The sequence below is a fragment of the Ovis canadensis genome, chromosome Y (assembly GCF_042477335.2).
Source record: "Ovis canadensis isolate MfBH-ARS-UI-01 breed Bighorn chromosome Y, ARS-UI_OviCan_v2, whole genome shotgun sequence".
Classification (NCBI taxonomy): Eukaryota; Metazoa; Chordata; class Mammalia; order Artiodactyla; family Bovidae; genus Ovis; species Ovis canadensis.
In genome coordinates, this window is record NC_091271.1 from 11,138,707 (window position 1) to 11,158,415 (window position 19,709).

Genomic DNA, 19,709 nt, shown 5'->3' on the forward strand with positions numbered 1-19,709 from the left:
CCTACTCCAGTACTCTTGCCTGGAAAATCCCATGGACAGAGGAGCCTGGTGGGCTACAGACCATGGGGTCAATGAGAGTCGGACACAACTCAGTGACTTCACTTTCATTTTTCACTTTCATGCATTGAAGAAGGAAATGGCAACCCACTCCAGTGTTTTTGTCTGGAGAATCCCAGGGACGTTGGAACGTTTTGGGCTGCCATCTATGGGGTCGCACAGAGTTGGACACGACTGAAGCGACTTAGCAGCAGCAGCAGCAGCAATCATGTTAAGCAGTATTTTTTGTGATTGTTGGCCATCTATATATCATCTTTGGTGATAAGTCTATTCAAATTATTTTCCTGATTGTTATTTTTTTTTTTTTTGTAAAAAACATGTAACTTAAATTTCACCATTTTAACCATTTTTACATGCTAAGTATTTCACACACTTTCATCAGCCTTTTTGGAGGAGGAAAGGGCAACCCACTCCAGTAGTCTTGCCTGGAGAATCCCATGGACAAAGGAGCCTGGTGGACTACAGTCCATGGGGATGCAAATAGTTGGATACAACTGAGTGACTAACACACACACACACACACACACACACACACACACACACAGAGTCACAGTGTTGTTTTGTTGTTGTCATTGTTTTAGCTGTGCTATTCAGGCTGCATGATAGTTCCCTGGTTGGGGATCATACCCTGATAGGAAAGTGTGGAGTCCTAACTTCTGAACTACCAGGGAAATCCTTATCACATTGTTATGAAACAGATCTCTACACGTTTTCATCTTGCAAAATGGAAACTCTGTATGCATCACCTGTCCCATTAAACAACAACTCCTGTTTTCTCCCTTGTTTCCCTAGACCCTGGAGTCCATTGTTATCCTTTGTTTCCTTTCTATTGCTTGACTATATTAGATATTTCATATAAGTGGAAACGTACAATATTTATCTTTTTTTATGACTGGCTTATTTAATTTAGCTTGATGTCTTAAAGGATCATGCATGCTGTAGCATGAGGCAGAATTTCATTATCTATGGCTAAATAATGTTTTATTGTATGTATATATCACATTTGACGGACATTTAGATGCTTCCACCTCTTGCTTGTTATGATTAGTGCTGCTGTGAGCATGGCTGTGCAAATATCTCAAGACCCCATGTTAACTTCTTTTGAATTTATATCCAGAAGTGGAATTGCTAAATCATGTGGTAATTCTATTTTTTTTATTTTTTGAGGAGCCTTTATACTGTGTTTTTGTTGCAGTTGCATCATTTTCAAATCTATCCATAACGCACAAGGATCCAGTTTCTGTACATGCTTGCCGATGGTTGTCCTTTCCTTTCCTTCCCTTTACCTTTCCCTTCCTTCATATGTTTACACACACACACATATGCACAACTTTTTCATATTCTTTTCCATTATTATTTATCACAAGATATGAATATAATTCCCTGTACTATACAGTAGGATCTTGTTTATCCATTCTATATATTAATATTATAGTTTGCATCTGCTAACCACCAGCTCCCAATCTAACCCTTCCCTCTTTGTAATTACATAGTCTGCTCTCTATGTCTGTGAGTCTATTTCTGTTTCATAGATAAGTTCATTTATGTCATATTTTAGAGTCCAAATGTAAGTGATACTATATGATATTTATCTTTCTCTTTCTGATTTCCTAAGCATTCTTTTTAATGCTAGTATAGATTCAAGTGTTTACTTAACTTGATTTTCAGAATATTTGTTGCTACTGTATAGAAATATGATAGATTTTTTAGTTATCTTGTATTCTGCAAGCTTTTTGTTAGTTGTAATACTTGTGGTTTCTTCAGGATTTTATATGTACAAAAGTATGTTATCTCCAATATACTTTGACTTCTTCCTTTCCAGTCTGAATGTTGTTTTTCTTAAACAACAACAACAACAACAACAACAACAACAATAGCGACTCCTTTTTCTTACCTAATTGCCCTGATTATAGAACTGCCAGTGTAATATTGAGCCAAAGTGCAAAATAAACATCCTTGTGTTGTTCCCAATGTTAGAGGGAAAGCTTTCAGTTTTTCATTATTAAGTATGATGTTAGCTGTGGGTCTTTTACAGGTCTTTTGATTCAGAAAGTTCTCTTCTGTTCTTAGTTATTAAGTGTTTTTTTTTAACCCCTATTATGAAAAGATGCTAGATTCAGGGAAATGCTTTTTCTGCAGGCAGAAGTGTTTTTTGTCCTTTATTCTATTAAAATGTCATAATGTTGATTGACTTTCATATAATGAACCAACTTTGCTTGCCTCTGTAAATCCCACATGATCATGGTATATAATCATTTTAAAATGTTGTTAGATTTTGTTGGCCAGTATTCTGTTGAGGACTCTTTCCTCTATATTCATAAGGGATATCGTGTATATGTGTGTGTGTGTGTGTGTGTGTGTGTGTGTGTGTGTGATGTCTCTGTCTGATATTGGTATTAGAGAAATACTGGCATCACTTTGCCTGCTATGTGGGGGAGAGAAATGTGGAGTGAAGGATGAAGCATTGTTGGATTTAAGTTTAGTAAGGATTAGAGAGAGAAATTTAGGATATATCAGTATGGAATTGGGGTGAGATTATGAAGAGAGTTCATTCTTAATTTGCTAGGCCTGTGTTAGGTGCTTGACATTGAATTATGCTGTTTGTTAACTATGTATAGATACTTTATACTTTGAATTTGCTACCTATTTTCTCTATTAACATTTATTAAATTAGTATTTGTGAATCAGTTGTAATGTGCATTTAAGATATGTTTTCTTCCAATTTTACTACAAAACAAGATGCCATTGAATAGCTGATGGATATTAAAAAGAGCTGTTAGCCTTAAGTCTAAGAAATAAGCATGTTTGTTTTTAAGATACCAAATCACATTTAAAAGTTATAAATTTGCCGCAAAACATGCAGCTTGTGAGTGGCTAACTTAGAATTCCAGCTTAATCTTCTTTGACTCTGAAGTCCTTGTTTCTAAACATTGTACAATAGTGCTTTTGTAAAACTACTCATCCTTTACATGTGATTTCACCAAATGATCAGTGGTGTTTTTTTTTTTCTTTTTTTAAATAGAAGAGATTAAAATCAACATGGGACAAAGCTATGATTCTAGAGTCATGTAGACTTGTAGTCATATGTTTTTCAACTGTCATTTAGTCTCTTTGAAGCTCAGTGTCTTTATCTGTAAAATAAGGGTGTTTATAACTACCCTAGAGTTTAGAGATAATCAAATAGTGCATTTTCTGTACTTAATTAATATGTAGTATGTTTATACTTAGGTATACTTAGGCAGTTTATATAAAGGAAGCACTGGGACTTGTGGCCACATCCTCCAATAATAAAAATGTATTTAAAATGTGGAAGAGCCACGTACGTTATGTGAAGAACAAGAGCCAGAACCACAGAAAACTGTGAGAAACCAAACAAGTAGATGATGAAGACACTGAACTGATCTTTGTTGGAGTGAAACATGTAAATGAAGATGCTGATGTGATCTTTGTTGGGATGACCTCAAATTCAGAACCAGTTGTTTCAAACATATTGAACAGTTACCCCAGGTTCATGTTCAAGGAGAAAAAGGTATGGTCACTTCAGGAAAGATAATGCTTACAAATTACAGCCTGTTAGTCATGTGACTCCAACATCAGAAGCAAAGACTGTCTTGCCAGTTTCTGACACTGAATCAAGATCAACAGCTAGTCCTATTATTATTGAGCCTTTGCCTAAAGCTGATTATAAAAATATTTCTCCACAGATAGTGCCTAACAGCTTTTCAGAGTTACGTTCTCCTTTGATTACCTTCACAAGTTCATTGCAGCATCCAGTAGAAACAGCAGTTTATGAGGAGATATGAATAAAAGTCCTCGTGTACCTGAGAGACTTTCCACTTCTGAAACAAATAGCACAAATCCCAAAAGGCCTAAACTCTGTGATGGAATTATAAGGGAACATTCTATAGCTTTGTCCCCTTCAGGTATTTTTCATACAGTGACTACTCAGCAAAGCACACCAGACAGTGTCCATACCTCACCAAGCCATGTTCAGAATGGAGAACATTGTCCAACAGTTTTTCCAAAGGACAATATTCATTGCAAGCCTGTAAGTCCTTTAGGGGAAAATGCACTGACAAAAACTGACTTTCCAAGTTTAGCAAGTCCAAACAATATTGTTGATCCCACAGAAGGAAATCTGATTGTGTTACTTCATGAGTTCTGCTATGGGCAACATAGAGGAGACGGGCAGCCAGAACCGAAGACTCACACAACCTTTAAATGACCCAGAAAGATGTTATGGGGAGGGAGGTGGGAGGGGGGTTCATGTTTGGAAATGCATGTAAGAATTAAAGATTTTAAAATTTAAAAAATAAAAAACTAAAAAAAAATTAAAAAAAAATGCCTCAGCTGCTTGAAAGTTCTAAAAAATGTCAAGTTTATGAGTCACATGAAGCACCATTTAGAACTTGAGAGGCAGAGAGTGGGTGGGAAAAACCACCCACCTGCCAGCATTGCCACCATTAGTTTCCTATTCCCTTCCAGCGGCAGTGTCACATTGAAAGTGTCCACACTCCCCAGGAGCCCTCCGCAGTCTGTCAAATCTGTGAGTTATCCTTTGAGACAGATCAGGTTCTCTTAGAGCACATGAAAAACAATCTTAAGCCTGGTGAAATGCCCTATGTATGCCAGGTTTGCAGTTACAGATCATCATTTTTTGCAGATGTGGATGCACATTTCAGAGCATACCATGGTAACACTAAGAATTTACTTTGCCCGTTTTGTCTCAAAATTTTTTAAAACTGCAACAGCATACAGACGCCATCATAGAGGGCACTGGGAAAAGAGTTTTCACCAGTGTTCCAAATGTTGGCTACAGTTTTTAACTTCCAAAGAGGAAAGGGAGCACAAGACCCAGTGTCATCAAATGTTTAAGAAGCCTAAGCAGCTAGAAGGATTGTCTCCTGAAACAAAAACTGTTATTCAGGTATCACTGGAACCCCTTCAGCCAGGATTGGTGGAAATAGCATCCATTACTGTGAACACATCTGATTTTGAATCATCACCCCTCAAATCTAAAAGTAGGAGGTCAAAAAAAAAAGAAGTTAATTCTTTCAGTAAGTCTGAAGCAAGTATTTCAGTCAAAGTTAAAAAAAAAAAACCATTAAAAACAAAAAAAATCCAATTATAGCATTATTCAATAGTATTAAATATAGTGAAACCAATGGGTAATTTATGTTTCTTTTCTTTTTAATTCATGAAGTTTCATCTGTGTTGGGGACTGGTAGATACAAGCTACTACATTTAGAATAAACAACAAGGTCCTATTGCAGAATGCACAGAGCTATACTTAGTATCCTGTGACAAAGTGTAGAAGGCTATAAAATAAGAATGTCTTTGTGTGTATCACTGAGTCAGTTTGCTGTACAGCATAGATGGGTAGCACATTTTAGAGCAAATAGACTTCAATTAAAAAAAGAGAGAGAGACCTATATATAGAAAACTATAAAACACTGATGAAAGAAATCAAAGAGGACACTAATAGATGGAGAAATATACCATGTTCATGGATCAGAAGAATCAATATAGTGAAAATGAGTATACTACCCAAAGCAATTTACAAATTCAATGCAATCCCTATCAAGCTACCAGCCACATTTTTCACAGAACTAGAACAAATAATTTCAAGCTTTGTATGGAAATACAAAAAACCTCGAATAGCCAAAGCAATCTTGAGAAAGAAGAATGGAACGGGAGGAATCAACTTGCCTGACTTCAGGCTCTACTACAAAGCCACAGTCATCAAGACAGTATGGTACTGGCACAAAGACAGACATATAGATCAATGGAACAAAATAGAAAGCCCAGAGATAAATCCACACACATATGGACACCTTATCTTTGACAAAGGAGGCAAGAATATACAATGGAGTAAAGACAATCTCTTTAACAAGTGGTGCTGGGAAAACTGGTCAACCACTTGTAAAAGAATGAAACTAGATCACTTTCTAACACCGCACACAAAAATAAACTCAAAATGGATTAAAGATCTAAATGTAAGATCAGAAACTATAAAACTCCTAGAGGAGAACATAGGCAAAACACTCTCAGACATAAATCACAGCAGGATCCTCTATGATCCACCACCCAGAATGCTGGAAATAAAAGCAAAAATAAACAAATGGGATCTAATTAAAATTAAAAGCTTCTGCACAACAAAGGAAAATATAAGCAAGGTGAAAAGACAGCCATCTGAATGGGAGAAAATAATAGCAAATGAAGCAACTGACAAACAACTAATCTCCAAAATATACAAGCAACTTATGCAGCTCAACTCCAGAAAAATAAACGACCCAATCAAAAAATGGGCCAAAGAACTAAATAGACATTTCTCCAAAGAAGACATACGGATGGCTAACAAACACATGAAAAGATGCTCAACATCACTCATTATTAGAGAAATGCAAATCAAAACCACAATGAGGTACCACTTCACACCAGTCAGAATGGCTGCGATCCAAAAATCTGCAAGCAATAAATGCTGGAGAGGGTGTGGAGAAAAGGGAACCCTCCTACACTGTTGGTGGGAATGCAAACTAGTACAGCCACTATGGAGAACAGTGTGGAGATCCCTTAAAAAATTGCAAATAGAACTACCTTATGACCCAGCAATCCCACTTCTGGGCATACACACCGAGGAAACCAGAATTGAAAGAGACACATGTACCCCAATGTTCATTGCAGCACTGTTTATAATAGCCAGGACATGGAAACACCCTAGATGTCCATCAGCAGATGAATGGATAAGAAAGCTGTGGTACATATACACAATGGAGTATTACTCAGCCATTAAAAATAATTCATTTGAATCAGTTCTGATGAGATGGATGAAACTGGAGCCGATTATACAGAGTGAAGTAAGCCAGAAAGAAAAACACCAATACAGTATACTAACACATATATATGGAATTTAGGAAGATGGCAATGACGACCCTGTATGCAAGACAGGGAAAGAGACACAGATGTGTATAACGGACTTTTGGACTCAGAGGGAGAGGGAGAGGGTGGGATGATTTGGGAGAATGACATTCTAACATGTATACTATCATGTGAATTGAATCGCCAGTCTATGTCTGACGCAGGATGCAGCATGCTTGGGGCTGGTGCATGGGGATGACCCAGAAAGATGTTCTGGGGAGGGAGGTGGGAGGCGGGTTCATGTTTGGGAATGCATGTAAGAATTAAAGATTTTAAAATTTAAAAAATAAAAAAACTAAAAATTAAAAAAAAAGAGAGAGAAAAACATATGGTTTAGAATCCTGTTTCCTTAAAAAAATAAAAGAGAGAGAATAGAGAGATGTGAAGGAGGGATGGGAATTACAACATCTAACAAATACAACCCATAATAACCTGGCAAAGTACTCCAGAAAGCCTTGGCATCCTGTCCTGTACAGCGAAGGAAGGGCTCGGGCAAAGAAACAGGTGTAGGTAGTACCTGTGAAGGGTCTAAAGGAACCTCACCTCGCTTGAGTAGATCCTGGTGCTGCTTCAGGGGGATTTGCCAACCACAGGAAGAGAGCTCTGAGGAGAGGTGATAAGAGATGAGGGGCAGGGTCCTGGAGAAAACATGGTCTGTACTTGGCCTGTCAGTACTGGCAGATGTGTCTTTATCCAGGTGAGAAGGCAGCAAGTATGCATGCATGTGGAGCTCAAGTTTTGCTGTAAAACTGTCAATTAGTGCCATCCACACAGATGCATCACTATCTGTATATGTTTTGTTTGATCTGAAAGTTGAGATGTTATTTAAAAATATATTATCTGGTTTTCATATAATTGTCTTAACACGTAAAAAGTATGTGTGTGTGAGTGTGTGTGTGTGTGTGTGTGTTGAGAGAGAATGAGAGAGGAGGAGACAGGAAAAGTAACAACCCATACTGATGTGTGTGTGTGTGTGTGTGTGTGTGTGTGTGTGTGTGTGTTGAGAGAGAATGAGAGAGGGGAAGAGAGGAAAAGTAACAACCCATACTGATATTTCATGTCATTTGTAAGTTTGAAAGCTCTAGTATTATACATATAATCTGTAGAATGTTTTAGCAATGTAATTTTCAACTGTTTTCATGTCTTGAAGATCTCAGTATTAATATAGCCAGATAGGAATGGCTTTGTTATGGTATGGTCCCATGTGGTGCTGAACTCTCCCAAGTGCCTCTGTTGGGCTGATCTAAGATAACCTGGCTCCGAAAGCCTGATGTGGAGAAGTTGATAGAGAAGCTGTGATGTGAGTTTGGAGCAGACATGGGAGTTGGTCAGTGGAGAGCTGTGGTTTCTTGTTCCAGTTGAGGAAGAGGCACACATTCGCTCCAGTCATGGAGCCATGGCAGAAGGAACACTGTCTCAGAGTCTTTATCTAGCCCAGGGACATCTAAAGGAAGACAACTATTAAAATGCCTATGTTTGGTGAGTGGCCCCTGCAAGCATCAAGGAGGCCCTGTGTATCATTGACTGTAGTTGGAGAAGCAGAGATAGTTAATAGAATGAGGCCTGGTGCCCGTGGACCTCGTTGTTGAGTGATCAGAAGGGGAATTAGATTCATTCTGTTCCCTTTCCCATTTGACTGGCCTTTAGGAGAAGGCGATGGCACCCCACTCCAGTACTTTTGCCTGGAAAATCCCAAGGAAAAAGAAGCCTGGTGGGCTGCACTCCATGGGGTCACAAAGAGTCAGACACAACTGAGCTACTTCACTTTCATTTTTCACTTTCATGCATTGGAGAAGGAAATGGCAATCCACTCCAGTGTTCTTGCCTGGATAATCCCAGGGACTGGGGAACCTGGTGGGCTGACGTCTATGGGGTCACACAGAATCGGACATTACTGAAGCAACTTAGCAGCAGCAGCAGCAGCAGTCAGAGTGAAGTAGCCATATCTGTCTCAGTCTCAGTAGTAAAGCAAGTTAAGATTCCCAAGGAAAAATGCCTTGAGGTCCAATTTGATTTGTCCTAGACCCATAGTTTTAACTGAAATGATCAAACATGGGGAAACTGTTCAGTTTATGAATTGGGCAGAATTTAATTCTCTTACCCTTAAGCTACAGTGGAGTTGTCTGAGAATAGTAAATGTAGTGGATAAAAATGGTCCAGGGTGATTAAACCCTTTATAAAACTTTTTTTCCAGTTACATGTGTCTTACCCTAGTTGAACATGTGAAGATTTCAGTTGTATATCTTCTCTTGCCTTGGACTTGAATGTATTACAGTTAACTGTTAATTCTTTGTGTGTGTAATTTCCCATTTTATCAAACTAATACTGAGTTTTGGTCTTACCTGACACAGTCTGATATGCAGGAATTGCCTCATTTATTTCAGTAATAATCAGGTCATAGAATTATTTTGTTTCCTCTTATCTATCCAACTATCTAATCTGTGATTATACTTGTGGAAACCTTTTTTCTTGCATTCTCCAAGGGCTCTTTCACAGACCTGCGGGGTACCCTCTAAGAATTGGTTCCTGAACATCAGCACACTTGGCTGCCTCCGTGGGTTCCTGGAGTTGAGTCTCCTCCTGGAGTTGAATGTCATCCCTTCTCCACTTCTGGCACAGTTACCTAGCAATCTCTGTGCACCATTCAAGGAAGCTGGGATCCTGGCTGTAGACCTATGTCAGGAGAAATCTCTCCATTTCCTCTTCCTTTCTTGTCCTCTTTATTTCTCCCCACTCTTATTCCGCCCCCCCCCCCCACTCCTCAATTTATTTAAATTCTCTAAACTTTCACAAAATGCTTGAAAGTGGTAATCACCAAGGTGTTAGCATCCCTCCTAGAACTGAAGAGGAAGGACTACAGATAACTAAGCTGTAGTGAGTCTATTAGCTGCATTTTAGGTGATTGCCTGAGTGTAAGTTATATTGTATTTATTTACTCAATGCTTCATTGATTGATTTGCACTTTGATTATTTTACTAGGCCTTTTCAGTTAGTTTGCTTAGGCCAAAGCACTTTGCTAAGTGTCAGCTTGAACTACTTTCTTTAGGTGTAGAAAGAGTGTGTGTGTGTGTGTATTCTGGCATCAGGTGAAAACTTCTATGTATAAATAAATGTGCAGACTTTTGTATACATATCTCCTTTATTCTATTACTATAGTAAAAATATGAAATGTTTTAGTTATGTGTTTTTATTGTTGCTTAGTATTATCAACACTGTTACTGTTGTTTGCTCTGAAGTATGCTCCTAAGGAGTATACATTGTTATTTATTGCCAACTAAAAAGGTTCCAGTGATATGGTCCCTGACCACCTCCTCTTTTCCATTCTCTGTCATTCTACTCAATTTTCCCCACTGGTGCACTGGCATTGCTTTTCCTCAAGCAAATTCCATTTCTTCCTGATCCAAAGACTTTGCAACTGCTTCACAAAATTTTAGCAATCAGAATCCAGCAACACATTAGAAAGATCATACACCATGACCAAATGGGCTTTATCCCAGGGGTGCAAGGACTCTTGAATATCCACAAATCAATCAATGTAATTCACCACATTAACAAATTGAAAAATAAAAGCCATATGACTATCTCAATAGATGCAGAGAAAGCCTTTGATAAAATTCAACATTCATTTATGATAAAAGCTCTCCAGAAAGCAGGAATAGAAGGAACATACCTTAACATAAAAGCTATATATGAAAAACCCACAGCAAACATTATCCTCAGTGGTGAAAAATTGAAAGAATTTCCCTAAAGTCAGGAACAAGACAAGGATGTCCACTTTCTCCGCCACTATTCAACATAGTTCTGGAAGTTTTGGCCACAGCAATCAGAGCAGAAAAAGAAATAAAAGGAATCCAATTTGGAAAAGAAGAAGTAAACACTCATTGTTTGTAGATAACATGATCCTCTGCATAGAAAACCCTAAAGACTCCATCAGAAAATTACTAGAGCTAAACAATGAATACAGTAAAGTTGCAGGATACAAAAACAACACAAAGAAATTCCTTGCATTCCTATACACTAATAATGAGAAAGTAGAAAAAGAAATTAAGGATACAATTCCATTCACCATTGCAACGAAAAGAATAAAATACTTAGGAATATATCTACCTAAAGAAACTAAAGACCTATATATAGAAAACTATAAAACACTGATGAAAGAAATCAAAGAAGACACTAATAGATGGAGAAATATACCATGTTAATAGATCAGAAGAATCAATATAGTGAAAATCAGTATACTACCCAAAGCAATCTACAGATGCAATGCAATCCCTATCAAGCTACCAGTGGTATTTTTCACAGAGCTAGAACAAATAATTTCACAATTTGTATGGAAATACAAAAAAACTCAAAAAGCCAAAGCAATCTTGAGAAAGAAGAATGGAACTGGAGGAATCAACCTGCCTGACTTCCATCTCTAATACAAAGCCACAGTTGTCCAGATAGTATGGTACTGGCACAAAGACAGAAATATAGGTCAATGGAACAAAACAGAAAGCCCAGAGATAAATACACACACCCATGGACACCTCATCTTCGACAAAGGAGGCAAGAATATACAGTGGATTAAAGACAATCTCTTTAACAAGTGGTGCTGGGAAAACTGGTCAACCACATTTAAAAGAATGAAACTAGAACACTTTCTAACACTGATCACAAAAATAAACTCAAAATGGATTAAAGATATAATGTAAGACCAGAAACTTTAAAACTCCTAGAGAAGAACATAGGCAAAACACTCTGACATAACTCACAGCAGGATCCTCTATGATCCACCTCCCAGAATACTGGAAGTAAAATAAAAAATAAATAAATGGGATCTAATTAAAATTAAAAGCTTCTGCACAACAAAGGAAACTATAAGCAAGGTGAAAAGACAGCCTTCGGAATGGGCGAATGAGGGGGGGGGGGCACTCCGCAAAAAGAGAGAGGCAGTGGAACTTCCCTCAGCAAAGCCGAGGGGTCCTGAGGAGAGGTGGGCCTACTGTCCACCAACCCAGCCCCTCGGCAAGCGAGAGACAATCAGACGCAACAGGGGTTCCATCTGAGCAGTTCCGCTTTATTGCCACAAAATCTTGGTTTATATAGGCAAGCAAGGGGATTCTGCAAGAGACCTCCCTTAGTTGCACCAATCATGTTAAAGATCAAATTATAATATGCATATAAGGTCAAGTCGTCATGAGCTTAGCAGGAGTCTATGGTAATCACGCACTGTCCACGTGTATGGAAGTCAAGAGAGCCGATCAAAAACTTTAACATAGACCACGTCCCTATCTCTTCCGACGGACGCCGTCTTGGCTTCCAACCACAAAAGCTAGCCCCCCCTTTTTTTTAAGGTTTCCCATGTAGGGCCCCACATCTCCCCCTTTTTTATTTTATTTAAGCCCTCGTGACATTTGTATTGATGTTCTGTAGAGCAAGGCATTGAGCTATAGGTGGCCAAACTCCAGCCTCGCCAGCCCCTGTCATGGCTGTGCCTGTCTTAGGTTGCCCTCCTCTGAGGGTCTTATCCATCATTAGCTATCCAGCCACCTCTTGGGGGGTAGGTGGAATCTTTCTAGATTATGGGTATCTAGAACTCTATTTATCTGTCCCAGTTAATCTCTTGAAGGGCTAAATTAATCCAGGGGTTTTGTGGATGCCTAAAGTGGGACTCCTTTTCCATGACCTGGGCAAGCATAATGATTTTTTTACTGTAAGCACCTATTGTGGGCTGTGAGATTTTTTACCTTTAACATTCAACAAACAGAATAACAAAAACAAGCAAATAGAAGGCATTTTTTAAACCAGGTAAATGGACTTTGTACCCAGTCCCATAGGTCCATTGCTCCCTTTTTCACCTGTTAGAGTCTCATTTAACACTGGAAAAACTGTCAGACAAAAGCTGGGGTATCTCACATCGCAGTCTATGCACGCCAAGACACTCAACGTCTCGATCACTCTGGAGTGGAGATCAAGCTGTTGTTGGAGTCCCGTTATGGCGAATCTCAGGTGTTTGAGCTGGTTTGAAATCCTTGAGCAGAGACAGTGGATATGTTGTTTATAACCTCGATGGTCTGAGCGTGTTGAACTCTCAGCACGGATGCTGACACTGTTGTACCCTCATGGTTGATGGTTTTGTGTGTCGTTAAACCCAGACTTTATTTATTTATTATTTTTTAAATTTTATTTATTTATTTATTTTTACGTTATTTTACTTTACAATACTGTATTGGTTTCGACTTTAAAGATTCTAAAAACTGTTGCACAGCCATGGCAATGATGAAGGTCAGTAAGGAGAGGATAGGTAATCCGACAATAGCCAGGAGCAGTGTCCACCAGGATTGCCACATTGATGATCTGAAATGAAAGAAATGATCTCCTCAAGAACTTTTTGTTCTTGGGCTCAATATGTGAGTGTCTCTTTAATCTGTGTCACACTTTGAGATTTGACCTCTCTGTTGTGGTGTAAATTTAAGATTCCTTGCTGGAACCCAAATAGGGCTGGGAACCCCAATGGGGAATACACATCCGAATCCTCTTCCCATTGTAAGGAGTGGATCTGGCCCCTTCCACTGGCCAGTGATGGGGTCTTTCCATCTCACTTGTATTTCAGGTTTTATTTCTTGGTTAGACCAATGTTTTTGTTTTGTTTTGTTTTGTTTTTTTTTTTTTTTTTTAATTTTTAGTTTTTTATTTTTTAAATTTTAAAATCTTTAATTAGACCAATGTTTTTGAAAACATGGTATCAGTTCATTTTTTGAAAAATTTAAAATGTTTAGCGTAAAGAGTGCCATTCCAAGTTGCTGGTGAGCGCTTATTCCCCCTTTTTGTTTTTGTAATTGAGCCTTTAAATTTTGATGGTGGCGCTCAATTATGGCTTGTCCCTGGGGGTTATGTGAGATTCTGGTGTTATGAAGAATGTGCCATTGTCAGAAGAATTTCTGTAAGCTCTGGCTGATGAAGCAAGGGAAGGGCCATTTTCTGTTTTTATTTGATGGGGAAGGCCCAATGTCGCAAAACATTGTAAAAATTGGCTTTTAGCATGTTTTGCTTTTTCTCCTGTGTGGGCAGTAGCCCAACAGGCATAAGAGTAAGTGTCAATATACACAAAAACATACTTAAGTTTTCCAAAAGGAGAATAATAGGTCACATCAGTTTGCCACAGCACACTGGGTCTTAGCCCTCGAGGGTTTACTGCTGGGGGCTGTAAAGGCTGTACTTGTAAATAAGGAAGACAGGATTTACAAGTATGTATAATTTTATTTAATTTTCTAATAGAGATCTGTGGAAATCTTTTATGTAGCCCTCTCCAATTTATATGAGTAAGATCGTGAAGATCATAAGCATCTTGTAAGTTATAAGCTTGGATTGTAAGGGAGGCCGCTCTATTGGCCAGGGAATTTCCCATTGAAAGCAATCCGGGTAAATTTTGATGACCCCTAAGATGGTGTACATAAATGGGGTTAACCCGTTCAAGTAACAGGGTACGGGCTTGTATCATAAGGGGAGTAATAGGATTGTTATCTAGTCATATGTGAGAATTTAGCAATCCTGGAAGCAAATTTACCACATAAAGACGGTCAGAAAACAGATTCATGGGTTCAGGGACTTTTGTGAGTGCCATGAGAACAGCAAATAATTATTTAAACTGTGCGGATCCCTCACAAGGCCCAAAATACTCTCGTATACGTTCATCTGGCTGTTGTGATAGCTGTGGTGGCTGGAACACGACGGCTGCTGCACCATTCTTTCCTCCATCAGAAAAAACATTGAAGGCATCTGGTATAGGCTTAAAGAGAAATAGTTGGGGCGCCTTCCAATCTAGGCGACCAAAAGAAGGAACCCATTTATGTGGCCCATAATGACAGTCAAGGATGCCTAGGTACCCCTCCAGGGCTAAAGCTATTCTCCCATTGTTTCTTTGGATCCATTCAAAATCTGATAGTCTGTGTGGGATAACAATCTTATCAGGTTCATGCACATGGCATCAGACTGCAATATGTCTTCCCTTCCGTATTAAGTCAGCCATTTGATCTATACAGGTATAGACTTGGGGAGTTCCCCCCAAGGATATGTGAACCCATTGTAGAGGCTTTCCCCCCCGGACCAAGGCTGCCATAATTAAGGACGGACTAGGCAGGGCCCACAATTGTAGACTCTCTTCAGGAGTATACCTGGTAAGCTGGGCCACATTGAGGGCCATTTGTCTTGAAAGATCTTTTTATGGGAAGGTAGAAGTGTTATCTCATCATTGGGCTGTCTATCTTTTAATAGATCAAAGAGGGGCAAGAGTTGACCTGTCGAAACAGGGGTCCAGCGTCGTAGCCAATTGAGTTCTCCCAAGACCCGTTGTAGGCCAGTCAGGGAGTAGGAATCTTGGATGTATAGCTGGGGTTTTAGGGGGCTCACACCTTCTAGGGACAGCTGAGATCCCAGAATCTTAAAAAGTGGGACAACCTGGACTTTGTCAGAGGATATATGGAGTCTCCCTTTTGATAGACACTTTCGTAAAATTTTATATGTTTCTGTCAGCTGTTCAGCAGTAGGAGCACCCAAGATGATATCATTCATATAAACATACAATTTAATATATGTCAGACCTCTAACTGGCTGGAGAAGATCTTATACATATTTTTGACAATAGGCAGGGCTGTTTGCCATTCCCTGTGGTAAAACTGTCCATTCAAAACGCTCATCAGGCCCCTCAAAGTTAGTAGAGGGTACCAAAAAAGCAAACTTTTCACAATCTTGGGATTGTAGAGGTATAGAATAGAAACAGTCTTTAATATCTGTTACTGTAAGACATAGATTACTAGGAATAGCTGGTATCCAGGGTAACCCCCTTAGGGTCATCCCTTGGATGATCATTCTCTCATTGATCTTTCTAAGATCTTGTAACATCCTCCATTTTCCCAAGGATTTTTTAATTACAAATATTGGGGTATTTCAAGGGCTAGTAGAAGTGAAGATATGTCCCAAATTTAGTTGTTCAGAGATGATTTCTATAAGGGCTTGTAACTTCGTGGATGGAAGAGGCCACTGCTCCACTCATATTGGGGGTCTGGGTTTCCATTGTATAGGAGGGACCTGGGGGGCAGTAGCCCTTAGGATTGGGGGGGAGCACCTTCCATCGGGTTAGAGGCTCTCCCTTATGAAGTTTATCAAATCCAGAATCTTCCCTATAGTTTGGTATGGGAGAATTTTTACAATGTTGTTGATATTTTTCCTCATCGAGGTCATCATAAAGGCCCTTATGATTAGTGGTAATATATACATTTGCTTGTCCCAAAATATCCTGGCCAAGCAGATATGCATTTAATCCAGAAGCTATCAGGGGCCGGACCTCTCCTGTAGAACCATCAACATCTTTCCAAGGGACCCACTCAGCAGTCTCCTTAGATCGAGTGTTCCCCCCAATGCCCAATAATTGAGGCCCAGGGACCAATTTCCAATTAGGTGGGACCTCCTCTGCCCTGAGGACGTCCCGATCAGCTCCTGTGTCAATCAGACATCGAAATCTCTTTCCTCCTATGGTAATATCCATTTTAGGCCTTAATCCAGGTCCAATAGGCACAGCCCAATTGGCTCTGGGGGGCTCTTTGGCCTTAGTGATCCCCGTTTGCCTTATAGGGGGTCAGAGCAAGCCACATCCAGGGAAGGGTTTTTGAAGCAACTTTTCAATATGATCTGGTAAGAAATGAGGTCCCCCTTTGGGTAATGGGGCTGGGGGTTGCCCCTCATCTAGTTTAAAATCTAGCCATCATTATCATACTTAGATTTGCACTCTGCCCTCCAGTGATATCCCTTCCTACATCACGGGCATGGAGTAGCGGGGGGTCTCTGACCAGTAGGTCTTCCCCCGCCCTGAGGGTACTCCTACTTAAAGTGTCCCTCCTGTCCGCAGCCAATGCATCGACCCAACTTTTGGGGGGATTAGGGGTCCCTTAGATACGGTCCCCCCAGAGGCCATCATAGTGGAGAGGGCCTTGGTCATCACCTCGGTAAGAGCTTCAGTCTGAGCCTGAAGGGCAGTTGAAATAGAGCAGGTCTGATGGCTCTGTGTCCCCAAATCTTTGGTGGCTACAATCCATCGCTCCATAGAGCAGTTTTTCTGTCCTGTGCAAGCCAACTTATGGTCTGAGTTCATCCCTTCCCAGACTAATAGCCTAACAAATTGATCTCTCAGGGGCCCTGGAGGAAATTTTCTCTGAATACTCTTTTCCACCTATGAAGGTGGAGAGGTCTTCATTATTTTTTTGAGTGATGCCCTATATAGGGGGGCTCACTGGGGCCCTCCACAAGCTTTTTCCAGGTGGCTAGGCATATGGCCCGTACCTGATCTGTATAAGGAGCAGGAATAGTGGCCTGTTGAGGTCCCATACTCCATTGATCTGCCATCCCTGACAACATCCCAAAAGTCACCGGGATAGCAGGGTTGGCAGCTTGATTTCTTTTTGCCTGAGCATGACACTGTTCCTTGAGAAAGGCACACCATTTGATATAGGTGTTGCTGGGAAGCACTGCCTTACATAGTATCTTCCAGTCTTGGGTCATACAAGGTTGATGAGCCAGGCCCTGGAGAATAGTTTCCACCCATAGGGAGTTTGGGCCATCCTCTGCCACTGCCTTTTTGAGCTCTTTTAAATCACTGGTCTCCCAGGGGTACCAGGCTGCCGGCTTATTCCCCCTCGGGTTAACGTTTACAGGAAAGGCTTGAGTCGGGCCAATAAAGGGCAGCGAGGATCCCCAAGGGTCCTTGGGATATGCTCTCCCTCTCCAAGAGCACTCATTGTCTTTCCCACCCAAGGTGCTCCTGAAACTTCCTCAAATGGGGGAGGCAAGGAGAGGCACAAGTCTCTCCCCTGGGCTCCTGGTCTCGAGACATCAGAGGGGTCTCTATTCTCTTCCACCCCTTTATTATCCCAAAAAAGGCTCCCATGGCCCACTATTAGCTCTAGAGTCTTTATCCCCTACAGTCTCTTTTGCTATATTTTGGTCAGACATGACTCATTCCTCGTCTAACTTTCCCCATTGTTTTTCTGATTTAGAATTGGGGGTACCCTTATCAGTGACATGCTCCTCGCTCCGTGAAAGCAGAGCTTGAGGGCCAAAATGGTCAAACAGAACCCTATGGGGGGCTCCTCACCGTGTTGAACCTCTCGCCACCTAGCAAGTGTTTGTACTCGATCCCAAGTGTCCCAAGAGAACAGGTTAGCCGAAGCAACCCAGGGGCTAACTGTACAATAGTCCCCCAGACCATAATGGCCTGAGCATCAGCAATCTCAAGTCCCCTACTTATGAGCATATATCTCAGTGCCCTGAGTGCGGGCTCATCAGATTTTCCAATATTATTTCCCATGCTGCAGAGAGAGTAGAAAGAAAAGTCACTGAGGACAACAACCAAAAATCCTATGGGAGAGGTGGCGGCCAGAAAGCTGGGCTTGTAGTATGCTTTTGAAACTGTTTTTGTGCCTGCGTTGTTGCACAGAAGTTTTCTTGTGGTGGGCGGGCACCCTAGAGGTTTCTAGCCTGTTCTGTGACCCCCTCATCCTGTCACGGGAGTCTTCAAGTGGCAGGCGCCCTAATGGCCTTTAAGTGACTGACCCATGCCCACAGGGAAGATTTTAGGCCACGTCCTCAGTTATAAAAGATTAAAGGGGAGTTTCACCTGGTTGGGCTCTGGTTACTGAGGCTCACTTTTTGTGGGGCCTTCAAAGTCCACCAGAGAGTGGCCTTAGCCAGGACTTATCAATTGCTTCCACAACTGCTCACCTGTTCACTGAAACTCCAGAAAAAGGAATTAAGGACAGATCAGGAAAAAAGAAAGAAAATGTCAGGAGAGTTTTTTGCTGCTTCCCTTAAAGCAGAGGGGGACTCACCTTGAAATCCGGATTACCTTGGGTGATACTCCTCTAAAGGGGAGCTCCGCGCTGTGACCAGCCTAGGGTCCTTCGTCGCTCCTCTTTCAGAGCCGCACGGTGACACCACCTCCATCCATCCCCATGCCCCACGTTGGGCGCCAGTTTCTGCGGGGGGTGCTCCACAGAAAGAGAGAGGCAGTGGGACTTCTCTCCACAAAGCCGAGGGGTCCCGAGGAGAGGTGAGCCTGCTGTCCACCAACCCAGCCCCTCGGCGAGCGAGAGACAATCAGACGCAACAGCGGTTTCGTCTGAGCAGTTCCGCTTTATTGCCACAAAATCTTGGTTTTTATAGGCAAGCAAGGGGGTTCTGCGAGGGACTTCCCATAGTTGCACCAATCACGTTAAGGAATCAAATTATAATATGCCATAGTTACACCAATCACATTAAAGGTCAAATTATAATATGCATATAAGGTCAAGTCGTCATGAGCTTAACAGGAGTCTAGGGTAATCATGCCCTGTCCACATGTACGGAAGTCAAGAGAGCCAATCAAAAACTTTAACATAGACCACGCCCTTATCTCTTCTACCGGATGCTGTCTTGGCTTCCAACCACAAAAGCTAGCCCCTTTTTTTTAAGGTTTCCCACGTAGGGCCCCACAGGAGAAAATAATATCAAATCAAGCAACTGAGAAACAACTAATCTCAAAAATATACAAACAATTTATGCAGCTCAGTTCCAGAAAAATAAATGACCCAATCAAAAAATGGGCTAAAGAGCTAAATAGACATTTCTCCAAAGAAGACATACAGATGGCTAACAAGCACATGAAAAGATGTTCAACATCACTCATTATCAGAGAAATGCAAATCAAGACCATAATGAGGTAC

General features: G+C 40.7%; 1 pseudogene; it reads left to right on the top strand.

The window, feature by feature from the left end:
• The first annotated feature begins 3,360 nt into the window (after nt 1-3,360).
• LOC138431248 (zinc finger protein 280B-like) lies at nt 3,361-13,323 on the top strand (annotated as a pseudogene).
• Nucleotides 13,324-19,709: the final 6,386 nt, after the last annotated feature.